We start from the raw sequence: 12,862 nt of genomic DNA on the forward strand, positions 1-12,862 counted from the left end.
AAAGGGGTTATCCAAGAGTACAAAACATAGCTGCCTTCTCCCAGACACAGCACCACTCTGATCCTCAGTTTGTTTCTGGTATTGCAGCTCAGTTCTGTAAGCTGTGTACTGGGGTGGGCTCCCCAGGATACAGAGATGTCACAAATGAGGAAAGAGACACCAGTTTAAACAAAACTGCACTTTACTGAAACATACTTAGGTACCAAAGGTACTAGCAACTCAACTATAACAAAATTATATACAATACACACACAGTAACTTTCCCTACTAGCGAGCTCAGATAGGACAGCCGCCATATACCTTCTAATCCCCTGAATAAACAGGAACCAACCTACAGCTATTGTGGACAAATTGGCATTTCTAAAAAAAAAACAAAAAAAGAATCAGCTGTAAATTTCACACAACTGGCTACCTCATCCTTTGCCTCTTCTACAGCCAGCGCCACCCCCACCTCCTTCTTTATTTCCACTTGAATGTCCATGTCTTCTCTTAATATTATTTATTTATTTATTTACTTCATTTCTTTATTTTATTTTTCTTGTATGTTATTTTAAATACTTGCATTGCGTTTTTAACGCTCTACCCTTCCTACGCCCATTTTTCAGCCATTTTAGGGCCCAAAAATTCAGACCCCGTTGTTTTTAATGTGAATTAGGTCCGGGTTCAAGTAAGGGTTAAGGTCAAGGTCACTTAACTTTTTTTAAGTTCGAACAAACCAATTAAACCAGAATTTCCATGGGTCCACTTATCACTGTTTGCTATTCCAGTACCCTTCTTTAGTGATGGAGATTGCTAGATTGCTACTTCTGCACAGTTTTTGGGAAGGATGATTTCACAATATGGTTGGATATAGCATTGCTTACACATGTATGGGTACAGTTTTCAGAGGCCAATGTTTCAGAGAATCTTGCCCGTTTAAGGTTGCAAAAGGCAAGAAGAGTGGTATAGAAGAGCCCTTAAACAGATGTCAAGCTAACTGGCCTATAGTTAAAATAAAATTTTATAGTTAAAGTAAAAATTATGGGGGGGGGAGATAATTGATCACCTAAAAATCAACAACCTGATAGGTCCAAACCGGCATGATTTTACTGGGGGAAAATCATGTCAGACTATTTCTAAATCATAATTTCAGTATTAATCAATTTATAAAAACACACAAAAAGTAAGATATGGGATAGAACACCTCTGTGTTCTATCCCATATCTTACTTTTTACGTGTTTTTATGAATTGATTAATACTGAAATTTAGATTTTGTTATATTTCTATTTATTTGAGCAATTTCTTTGGATTTTTTGGATATCGTTGCACTTTAAGACACAATTGTTTGGCAGGATTTTTGTTGGGGTTGTATTTCTAAATTATGTCATTGATTTCTTTGACTACGTCACAAAAAAGCCGGATGAATGTGAGGCCATGGATATCGCCTATCTGGACTTCAGCAAAGCCTTTCATACAGTTCCCCATAAAGAGCTGATAGAGAAGTTAGTGAATGGTGGATTTAATCCCTGGATAGTTTAGTGGATTATGGGTTGGTTTAGGATAGATGTTAGGATAGGCTGTTGTTAACAATGTGTATTCCATTCCATTTTTTTTACCCTCCCAAGCCTAATAAAGTAATATTTTGGGGAGGCCTGCTACTGCCCGAAGCGCCAAATATGATGCTCCGGGACTACTGAAACCCAGCTCTTCCCAGTCACCCTGGTGACATTGGCCTCAGCCTGCACTGGCACGCCTGTTATTCTAATACAGGAACGCCTGTCGCAGAGTCCCGCCTCCTGTCTTCTTCCCGGCCGCAGTGTACTCACGCCGGGACACGAGCTCAATTAGAATTGGAGGCGTGCCAGTGCAGGCTGAGGAGGGTGCGTCACGGGGGGGGGGGGGTGTCTTAGAGAAGCTTGAATCTCAGGCGCCGGGCCGGCCTCCAGTGCTGCAGCTCGGCTAATTAGCATATCAATAGATCAGCGAATATAATGGGAAGCGGGTGGCGGATTGGGAGCTTCACAGGACAGCACTGTAAACTGCAGCGCCGACAGGGCAGTATGTATAGCTCATTATTACTCTACTGATGGTACATTCTCTTTATCAAGGCCAGAGGCGGCGTTACACAATATTAAATGATGAGTTTTATAAAAAAAAAATTTGTCTGATGAGCTTATTTTACTGAAAGAGCAGTAAATGTTTGGAACAACAGATGTAGTGGGTAAATCTACAATAACTGAATTTAAGCGTGGTAATAAACATATCTATCCACACATAATAAAAAAGAAGATACTAAAAGGGTAGACTAGATGGGCCAGGTGGTCTTTTTTTTCTGTCGACAATCTCCCATGTTTCTAAACGAGGGGGGTGCAGGAGCAGCAGCAGTAAATTTAAGCCTTGAGTCTCTGATTCAGATGCCCGCTAAAAAAAGCACCAAGCCCCATCATTACCTTTAGGCAGCAGGTGGTGGCATGATAGAGATGATCGAACATCGGAAAATCTTAGGTTCGATCGAACTCAAACTTTGTCGAACCTTCCTCATTTGATTCCCAATGCATTCCTGTTCCGTGGGGAAGGAGGAGACATCCAGAGTACCGCTTGGAATAGGCTAGGTAATAGGCTGTATCCCGGAATTCTAGGCGGTACCCGGGCTGTCTCCCCCTTCCCCACGGAACGAGAAGGCATCGGGAATCAAATGCGGAAGGTTTGACAAGGTTTGAGTTCCATCAAACCTAAGATTTTCCGATGTTCGATCATCTCTACCCCATGACAACCTAGGTCCTGTGGAGTACTCAGCAGATAAACTGGACCTGTGGCCCCAGCTGGCTGAATCTGCCCTAGGCCCTTTGGGGTCAAACAGAGTGCTCCTTCTGCTGTTTCCACAGCTTATCCTGGGCTGGGGGTCAAACAGAGTGATGCTGCTGCTTCTACTGCCATGTAAAATCAGCTTATGTAGTCCCTCTGGGGTCAAACAGAGCACTGCAGCTTCCACTGCCATGTAAAATCTGCGATCCTAGATCCTTTGGAGTCATCCTCAACTATGCACTTCTATTGCTGCTGATTCCATCTTCAATTGTGTGTCCCTAGCTAAGCTGTGTGAACAAATGGCCACCCCCTGCTGCTGCAGCTGACATTGTGCACACTCTGTTATATTCCATTCTTTTCATTGTTTGTTACAGCCACTGCTGAGCCCCCCTCCCCCCAATACTCTGTAATCTGTGTGGTATTTAGTTTGTATAGCTGGCTTGTCTGTTTTCTGGATTTCACTTAGCAATTTTCTGGTCTAGATGATTACATGATTCTGTCTAATATTTCATCCCTCTTTGTGTTCAGCTCTTGCTTTCCTCAGTAAACATGTTTAGTGAACTGTTAAGTTTAGCCTCTCCATGTTTTCAATTTTCATATCTTCTGTAGACTGGGTAACCAAAGGTATGGTAATAATTTCTTACAAAACTATTAAAGTACTCCACTCAGAACAGAGCCAGCAACTAACTTGTTTAGGATTGTTTAATGAATACATTTTGACAACAAAATTAAAAGATTATGTCAATATTTATAAAAAATTATACCTTTACATGTGTCAAATTCTCAGTAGTTTGATCTTTATGGAAATATCTGGGTGACAATTTTTACAACTGACAATTATAATGAACCGGCATTATTTACATTTAATTAAATTTTCTGGCAAGTAAACACTGGAAAACAATAAATACAATATTATTTCATGATTTAACTTTTTTCGGCAAATCCAGAATAAAGTTTTTCTTGTGCACAGTGAATTGCTCTGTGTACTGCATGACTTTATAATATATTTAAAGACAACTTTAAGAATGTGTTTAATGTAGTATGCACACAACTTAGAGGATCAACAGAGGACTACAGAGGCATAAGTTGTATTACAATATACATGGAGGAAAATGTTATGCCTTTCCTTTTAGCCCCCAAATGTATACTATTGCAACGAGGACATAAACACCCCATTTTACATTTTGTATAGAAAGATCTTGCTTAACGGGTACATAAACATGGCGAAGGTATATGTAACAAACAATCGAAAGTTTTACTATAACATTGTTCTACTTTAGAGTTACTTCATGATTTAGGGTAGCTTCACACGTACCGTATCGCTGCATTTTTAACGCTGCGTATTTATCGCTGTGTTTTTATCGCTGCGTTTTTGGTGCAATTTTTACATGCGAGTTTTGATTTTCACATGAAATTTTAAAATAGAACGTTGGTGATGATTTTTGGGGTCCAGCTGTGTAAATAAATACTTTGTATTATATAAGTTAAAAATAGCTGAACTCAGAGTATTATTCTGATGTTATCAAGAGTGAAGTAGTGTTTATTAAAATATGGGAACCATTCAATCTGAACAGCTAAGTTTTACTCCAAAAGGCTATGTTGATACAACGTTCAAAAAAGGAACAAGGCGTCCAGTTTTGTGTTTAAAAAGACGTCTGTTGTTGCATCATTTTAAAGTGACTGTACTACCAGGCCCAGGCTGAAGCACTGGAGGCGGGCCGACCCACCCTTAGTGGGAGGAAACCCCAGCCGCTCCATGACATGACTCCATTAGATTCAATGGAACCCTATGCCGCCAGGTATCAATTTTGGTTCTGTGCATGAGCCCTATTAAATTAGAATGGAGCTCACGCACAATCCCGACCCAGCGTCAGCATTTCTGCAACATCCACTGATGTGCTGCTCCCACCTGAAATTTCCACTCAGCATAGATTGTATACTGTTTTTGCTAAAAAGCTATTACGGGTGGGAGCGGCATGTCATCGGTTGTGGCTAAAACGCTCACAGTGGTAGAGAGCAGGCAGCAAAGGATCCTGCAGCTGCAGCAGAGAGGGACAGATAAGTAGACATAAGTAGCAGGATTACTAATTTTCAATTTATCCCGGACAACCCTTTTAAAACCGAAACCATATGTATACATAACTGGCATAACTTTTATCTTGATATACACCAACCAAAAATAGTTTCTTTAATTGATAGACCACTGCAGTAACAGTAGAATGATAAAAAAAAATCCTTCTCCAATTAATTAGCAAACAGCTGTGTGTATTTAATAAATTTTAAGCAGTTTTCCAGTATAGACAAGCACAAACAAATTTCAGGTTTTTTTTCAGTTTCATACATTCAAGATTGCACAGGGAAGGCTGCCAGTCTCTGAATATAATGTTTCTTAGTTATTTTTACATTTTCCAGTGTTCCAGTATTAAAGATTAGTTCAACTGTGAAAAAAAAAAAAATCAATTAAGAAAATTAACAATCTTACACAATGAGGGTATGTTCCCACTTTGGGAACATAGTGTGGAAAGGCTCATGATCATTATTAGTGGCCGTCAATTCTACAAGATGGCCACCTTTCCCCACTATGTTCCCCAAGTGGGAATATAGCTTGACTATGATTAAAACAAATTCCATTTTATTAATATGGCTTTAGAAGATGAGTCCAAACTAGACATACTGTGTCATTGAATGGAATGGCCAAATTTTCACATTAGTTATAATCAAATATTTCTGGGACTCAAAGTTTTCTGTATGAGTGTTATGCTTCCACGCCACAGAAATCACCAATGGAATCTGTCTTCATACATAAGGGGAGATTTATCAAACATGTTGTAAAATGAAACTGGCTCAGTTGCCCCTAGCAACCAATCAGATTCCACTTTTCATTCCTCACAGACTCTTTGGAAAATGAAAGGTGGAATCTGATTGGTTGCTAGGGGCAACTTAGCCAGTTTCACTTCACACCATGTTTGATAAATCTCCCCCATAGACTTTAGGACATTTCTGGTTTAATCAATTAACCCTTTCATGACTGAGGTCATAGGTGGGTAGACGTCCAGGGGAAATTAATGCAATGTTCCTCCCCGCCTTCTAAGAGCCATAGCACTTTTATTTTTCCCATCTATAGAGCTGATTGGGGTGTCATTTTTTGCGCCATGATCTCTAGTTTTTATTATTATCATCTTGGTGTAAAAAAAGAATTTGGACTGCTTTTTATAATTTTTTTTCTGATATATATATATATATATATATATATACTAGAAAATGTACCCAGCGCTGCCCGGGTATAAAGTGTCAGTGTGTTAATTAGATTTGTTCTAAGGTGCCCAGGAGGCAAAGCTAAAGGTATTGTTTCATCTGAGTTAATCAGTGGAATTAGTGTATACCTGTAGTGCATAGTTGGAGGGGTTCTGTATACCCACAATGTATAGTTTTTAGGGGTCTCGCATATCTGTAGTGCATAGTTGGGGGGGGCTGTATACCTATAGTGTATAGTTGAGGGAGGTCCTGTATACCTGCAGTGTACAGTTGGTGAAGGTCCTGTATACCTGTACTGTATAGTTCGGGGGTCCTGTATACCTGTAGTATATAGTTGGTGCTGTATACCTGTAATGTATAGTTGGTGGAGGTCTTGTATACCTGTAGTTTATAGTTTGAGGGTCCTGGATACCTGTAGTGTATAATTGGTGGAGGTCTTGTATACCTGTAGTATATAGTTCGGGGGGTCCTGTATACCTGTAGTAAATAGTTTGAGGGTCCTGTATAACTATAGTATAGAGTTGGTGGAGGTCCTGTATACCTGTAGTGTATAGTTTGGGGTCCTATATACCTGTAGTATATAGCTGGTGGAGTTCCTGTATACCTGTAGTATATTTGGGGTCCTGTATACTTATAGTATAGCGTTGGTGAAGGTGCTGTATACCTGTAGTGTATGGTTTTGAGGTCCTGTATACCTGTAGTGTATAGTTTGGGGTCCTATATACCTGTAGTATATAGTTGGTGGAGTTCCTATATACCTGTAGTGTATAGTTTTGGGGTCCTGTATACCTGTAGTGTATAGTTTGGGGTCCTGTATACCTGTAGTATATAGTTGGTGGAGGTCCTGTATACCTGAAGTATATAGTTGGTGGAGGTCCTGTATACCTGTAGTATATAGTTTTGGGGTCCTGTATACCTGTAGTGTAAAGTTTGGGGTCCTGTATACCTGTAGTATATAGTTTTGTGGAGGTCCCGTGCACTTGTAGTGTATAGTTTTGGGGTCCTGTATACCTGTAGTGTCCTGTATACCTGCAGGGTTGTATTTACCCGTATGGCAGTGTTATTCAGTCACAGTGTGTCGGTATTGGTCATGTCTGGTATAAGGGTGTTATCCAGTCACAGTATGGCGGTATTGGTCAGGTCTGGTGTTGCGGTGTTATCCAGTCACGGTATGGTGGAATTGGTCAGGTCTAGTATAGCGGTGTTATCCAGTCAGAGTATGGCAGTATTGGTCAGGTCTGATATGATGGTGTTATCCAGTCACAGTATGGTGGTATTGGTCAGGACTGGTGTGGCGGTGTTACCCAGTCACAGTTTGCCGGTATTGGTCAGGTCTGGTATGGCAGTGTTATCCAGTCACAGTATGGCGGTATTGGTCAGGTCTGGTATGACAGTGTTATCCAGCACAGTATGGCGGTATTGGTCAGGTCTGGTATGGCAGTGTTATCCAGTCACAGTATGGCGGTATTGGTCAGGTCTGGTATGACAGTGTTATCCAGCACAGTATAGCGTTATTGGTCAGGTCTGGTGTGGCGGTGTTATCCATTCACAGTATGGTGGTATTGGTCAGGTCTTATATGACAGTGTTATCCAGTCACAGTATGGCGGTATTGGTCAGGTCTGGTATGACAGTGTTATCCAGTCACAGTATGGCGGTATTGGTCAGGTCTGGTGTGGCAGTGTTATCCAGTCACAGTATGGCGGTATTGGTCAGGTCTGGTGTGGCAGTGTTATCCAGTCACAGTATGGCGGTATTGGTCAGGTCTGATATGACAGTGTTACCCAGTCACAGTATGGCGGTATTGGTCAGGTCTGGTATGGAGGTGTTATCCAGTCACAGTATGGTGGTATTGGTCAGGTCTGGTATGGAGGTGTTATCCAGTCACAGTATGGCGGTATTGGTCAGGTCTGGCAGTGTTATCCAGTCACAGTATGGCGGCATTGGTCAGGTCTGGTATGACAGTGTTATCCAGCACAGTATGGCGGTATTGGTCAGGTCTGGTGTGGCAGTGTTACCCAGTCACAGTTTGGTATACCTGTTGTGCCCTGTATATACATGTACTGTATGGATGGAGTAGGGGGTCCTGTATACATGTACTGTATAGATGCAGTAGGGGGCCCTGTATATACATGTACTGTATGGATGGAGTAGGGGGTCCTGTATATACATGTACTGTATAGATGGAGTAGGGGGTCCTGTGTACATGTACTGTATAGATGCAGTAGGGGGCCCTGTATATACATGTACTGTATGGATGGGAGTAGGGGGTCCTGTATATACATGTACTGTATAGATGGAGTAGGGGGTCCTGTATATATATGTACAGTATAGATAAAGTAGGGGGTCCTGTATATACATGTACTGTATAGATGGAGTAGGGGGTCCTGTATATACATGTACGTACTGTATAGATGGAGTAGGGGCTCCTGTATACATGTACTGTATAGATGGAGTAGGGGGTCCTGTATATACATGTACTGTATAGATGGAGTAGGGGGTCCTGTATATACATGTACTGTATAGATGGAGTAGGGGATCTACCAGTTATTACTGTGGATGTTGTGAGGCAGCTTCCCTAGCAACCATTGCTCCCTGTGAATATGAAAGCAGTAATCCTATTGGTTGCTAAGGCTCCAACTGCCGTGTCTGCTGCAGCTAATTATATCACCTGTGTTTGCAGTGAGGAGATTTTCCCATTCATCTCTATGGGGCGCCTCTCTTTCCCCTCCCCCTCCCCTCCTGTACATCTGGCGGGGACGGGACCTTCGCTATAACCTTCCCAGGCACCCAATGTATCTGTGTGCCAAATTTGGGGTCAAACGGTTCAGGCGTTTGGAAGTCTATAGAGGACAGACAGAAGGACAGACAGACAGACTTTGATTTTTATGATATACTAGAAAATGTACCCGGCGCTGCCCGGGTATAAAGTGTCAGTGTGTTAATTAGATTTGTTCTAAGGTGCCCAGGAGGCCAAGCTAAAGGCATTGTTTCATCTGAGTTAATCAGTGGAATTAGTGTATACCTGTAGTGCATAGTCGGAGGGGTTCTGTATACCCACAATGTATAGTTTTTAGGGGTCTCGCATATCTGTAGTGCATAGTTAGGGGGGCTGTATACCTATAGTGTATAGTTGAGGGAGGTCCTGTATACCTGCAGTGTACAGTTGTTGAAGGTCCTGTATACCTGTACTGTATAGTTTGGGGGTCCTGTATACCTGTAGTATATAGTTTTGGGGTCCTGTATACCTGTAGTATATAGTTTTGTGGAGGTCCCGTGCACTTGAAGTGTATAGTTTTGGGGTCCTGTATACCTGTAGTGCCCTGTATACCTGCAGGGTTGTATTTACCCGTATGGCAGTGTTATTCAGTCACAGTGTGTCGGTATTGGTCATGTCTGGTATGGGGGTGTTATCCAGTCACAGTATGGCGGTATTGGTCAGGTCCGGTGTGGCAGTGTTATCCAGTCACGGTATGGTGGTATTGGTCAGGTCTGGTATAGCGGTGTTATCCAGTCACAGTATGGCAGTATTGGTCAGGTCTGATATGATGGTGTTATCCAGTCACAGTATGGTGGTATTGGTCAGGACTGGTGTGGCGGTGTTACCCAGTCACAGTTTGCCGGTATTGGTCAGGTCTGGTATGGCAGTGTTATCCAGTCACAGTATGGCGGTATTGGTCAGGTCTGGTATGGCAGTGTTATCCAGTCACAGTATGGCGGTATTGGTCAGGTCTGGTATGACAGTGTTATCCAGCACAGTATAGCGGTATTGGTCAGGTCTGGTGTGGTGGTGTTATCCATTCACAGTATGGCGGTATTGGTCAGGTCTTATATGACAGTGTTATCCAGTCACAGTATGGCGGTATTGGTCAGGTCTGGTGTGGCAGTGTTATCCAGGCACAGTATGGCGGTATTGGTCAGGTCTGGTGTGGCAATGTTATCCAGTCACAGTATGGCGGTATTGGTCAGGCCTGGTGTGGCAGTGTTATCCAGTCACAGTATGGCGGTATTGGTCAGGTCTGGTGTGGCGGTGTTACCCAGTCACAGTATGGCGGTATTGGGCACGTCTGGTATGGAGGTGTTATCCAGTCACAGTATGGCGGTATTGGTCAGGTCTGGTATGGAGGTGTTATCCAGTCACAGTATGGCAGTATTGGTCAGGTCTGGCAGTGTTATCCAGTCACAGTATGGCGGTATTGGTCAGGTCTGGTATGACAGTTTTATCCAGCACAGTATGGCGGAATTGGTCAGGTCTGGTGTAGCAGTGTTACCCAGTCACAGTTTGGTATACCTGTTGTGCCCTGTATATACATGTACTGTATGGATGGAGTAGGGGGTCCTGTATATACATGTACTGTATGGATGGAATAGGGGGTCCTGTATAAACATGTCCTGTATAGATAGAGTAGGGGGTCCTGTATATATATGTACTGTATAGATGGAGTAGGGGGTCCTGTATATACATGTACTGTATAGATGGAGTAGGGGGTCCTGTATATACATGTGCTGTATAGATGGAGTAGGAGGTCCTGTATATACATGTACTGTATAGATGCAGTAGGGGGCCCTGTATATACATGTACTGTATAGATGGAGTAGGGGGCCCTGTATATATATGTACTGTATAGATGGAGTAGGGGGTCCTGTATATACATGTACTGTATAGATGGAGTAGGGGGTCCTGTATACATGTACTGTATAGATGGAGTAGGGGGACCTGTATATACCTGTACTGTATAGATGGAGTAGGGGATCCTGTATATACCTGTACTGTATAGATGGTGTAGGGGGCCCTGTATATACATGTACTGTATAGATGGAGTAGGGGGTCCTGTATATACATGTACTGTATAGATGGAGTAGGGGGTCCTGTATATACATGTACTGTATAGATGGAGTAGGGGGTCCTGTATATACATGTACTGTATGGATGGAGTAGGGGGTCCTGTATATACCTGTACTGTATAGATGGAGTAGGGGGTCTACCAGTTATTACTGTGGATGTTGTGAGGCAGCTGCCCTAGCAACCATTGCTCCCTGTGAAAATGAAAGCAGTAATCCTATTGGTTGCTAAGGCTCCAACTGTCGTGTCTGCTGCAGCTAATTATATCACCTGTGTTTGCAGTGAGGAGATTTTCCCATTCATCTCTATGGGGCGCCTCTCTTTCCCCTCCCCCTCCCCTCCTGTACATCTGGCGGGGACGGGACCTTCGCTATAACCTTCCCGGGCACCCAATGTATCTGTGTGCCAAATTTGGGGTCAAATGGTTCAGGCGTTTGGAAGTCTATAGAGGACAGACAGACAGACAGACAGAAGGACAGACAGACAGACTTTGATTTTTATGATATAGATATATATATATATATATATATATATATATATATATATATATATATATATCAGCAATCCTGTTTTGTTTTTGTTTTTTTTACATTTACGCTCTTCACCGTGTGGGAACAATATTGTTATATTTTAATAGAGCAGACAATTTTGCACGCTACGATATATAATACATTTATTTCTTACATATTTTTATTTTTATAGTGGAGATAGAGGTTTTTTTTTATAAGGGGTGTTATTAATACTGGTGTTTAATAAGGTGTTTTTTAATTACACCTTTTTTTACACTTATATTTTACTGTTAAACATGCAATAATTATGCTATGATGTTATCGGCGATCTGTGCATAAAGCCTGCCTGAGAGCAGAGACCATCCGACAGGATTAAGGTAAGTGTCTTACCCCCGCACGTCGATACAATCGATCGGGAGCCCGACTGAGTTCCTTAAGCACCGCAATCAATATAGGTTTAAGGGGTTAAAGGCAAGCAGCTGCGGGATCACAGCTGCTTGTTAGAATCTCTGGCCCCGGACACACTGATGTGTGCGGGACCACTCACACTGCAGTGATCCTGCACACATCAAAGACCCCTCACTGTCAGTACCGTATATATACGCTCCTGCTGCACGGGGCATCTGCAGTAAGAATGTATATATGTATTGTAGATGTGAAGGGGTTATCAGGTTATAGCCTTTTTACATGGGTTGACAGGCTGCAGATGACAAGTGTCAATCTTATTGAATCTTGTGCTTATTTGCAGGGGCTTCTGTCAATCATGCAAATGGACTGCACAAATTATTGCTGGATCACTTGAACATCCCCATTAAATTCACCACTTTTGGCTAAACATCAGTTGTTTGCACAGCTTAACGTGATAATTTGAGAGCCCTTTTAAAAGTCTTAAGGACCAGGCAAATTTTTGTTTTTGTACTTCAGTTTTTATCTTCTATATACAGACTATAAATCTTCTATACAGACTATACAGTTTTAATTTTTTACCTACAGACCAATTTGAGGTGTTATCTTTTGTGACACCAACTGTACTTTCTAATGACAAAGTAAATATGCTGCAAATTATTTGGGCAATTAAATTTAAAGCTGATGTGTTAAAACTGACATGTTATCTCTATTCCTCAAGTCAATACGAGTACAATACCAAAATTGTAAAACTTTTATTTCACTACTTTTAAAAAATGTACTTAAGTGTGCTTAAATTGCTATTTTCTAACTCCTATAACCTTTCTATCTTTCAGGCAGTAGGGCTGTGTGAGGACTCAGTATCAGTACCAGACTTGCGTATATGTGACTTTTTGATCATTTTTTATTAAATTTTTTCGGGAATATTTTTTTAATTCTAAATATAAAAAAGGAGGTAATTTACATTTTTATTATGGGATATATTTATTTCTAATTTCAACCCCTTTGCATCCCATGAAGTACCTCATGTGTCATAGCAGCACTAGGGAGGTTCAGAGAGGGGCTCC

General features: G+C 41.7%; 1 protein-coding gene across 1 annotated transcript in view; it reads right to left on the reverse strand.

Moving 5' to 3' along the window:
- Positions 1-5,029: 5,029 nt before the first annotated feature.
- Positions 5,030-12,862, reverse strand: part of SLC9A3 (solute carrier family 9 member A3) — a 117,077-nt gene continuing 109,244 nt past the window's right edge. Inside the window, exon 17 of the mRNA XM_069960376.1 lies at positions 5,030-5,223. The gene's annotated coding sequence lies outside the window, so the exon portion shown is untranslated. The remainder of the gene's footprint in view (positions 5,224-12,862) is intronic.

Source organism: Dendropsophus ebraccatus, chromosome 2, assembly GCF_027789765.1.
Source record: "Dendropsophus ebraccatus isolate aDenEbr1 chromosome 2, aDenEbr1.pat, whole genome shotgun sequence".
Lineage (NCBI taxonomy): Eukaryota > Metazoa > Chordata > Amphibia > Anura > Hylidae > Dendropsophus > Dendropsophus ebraccatus.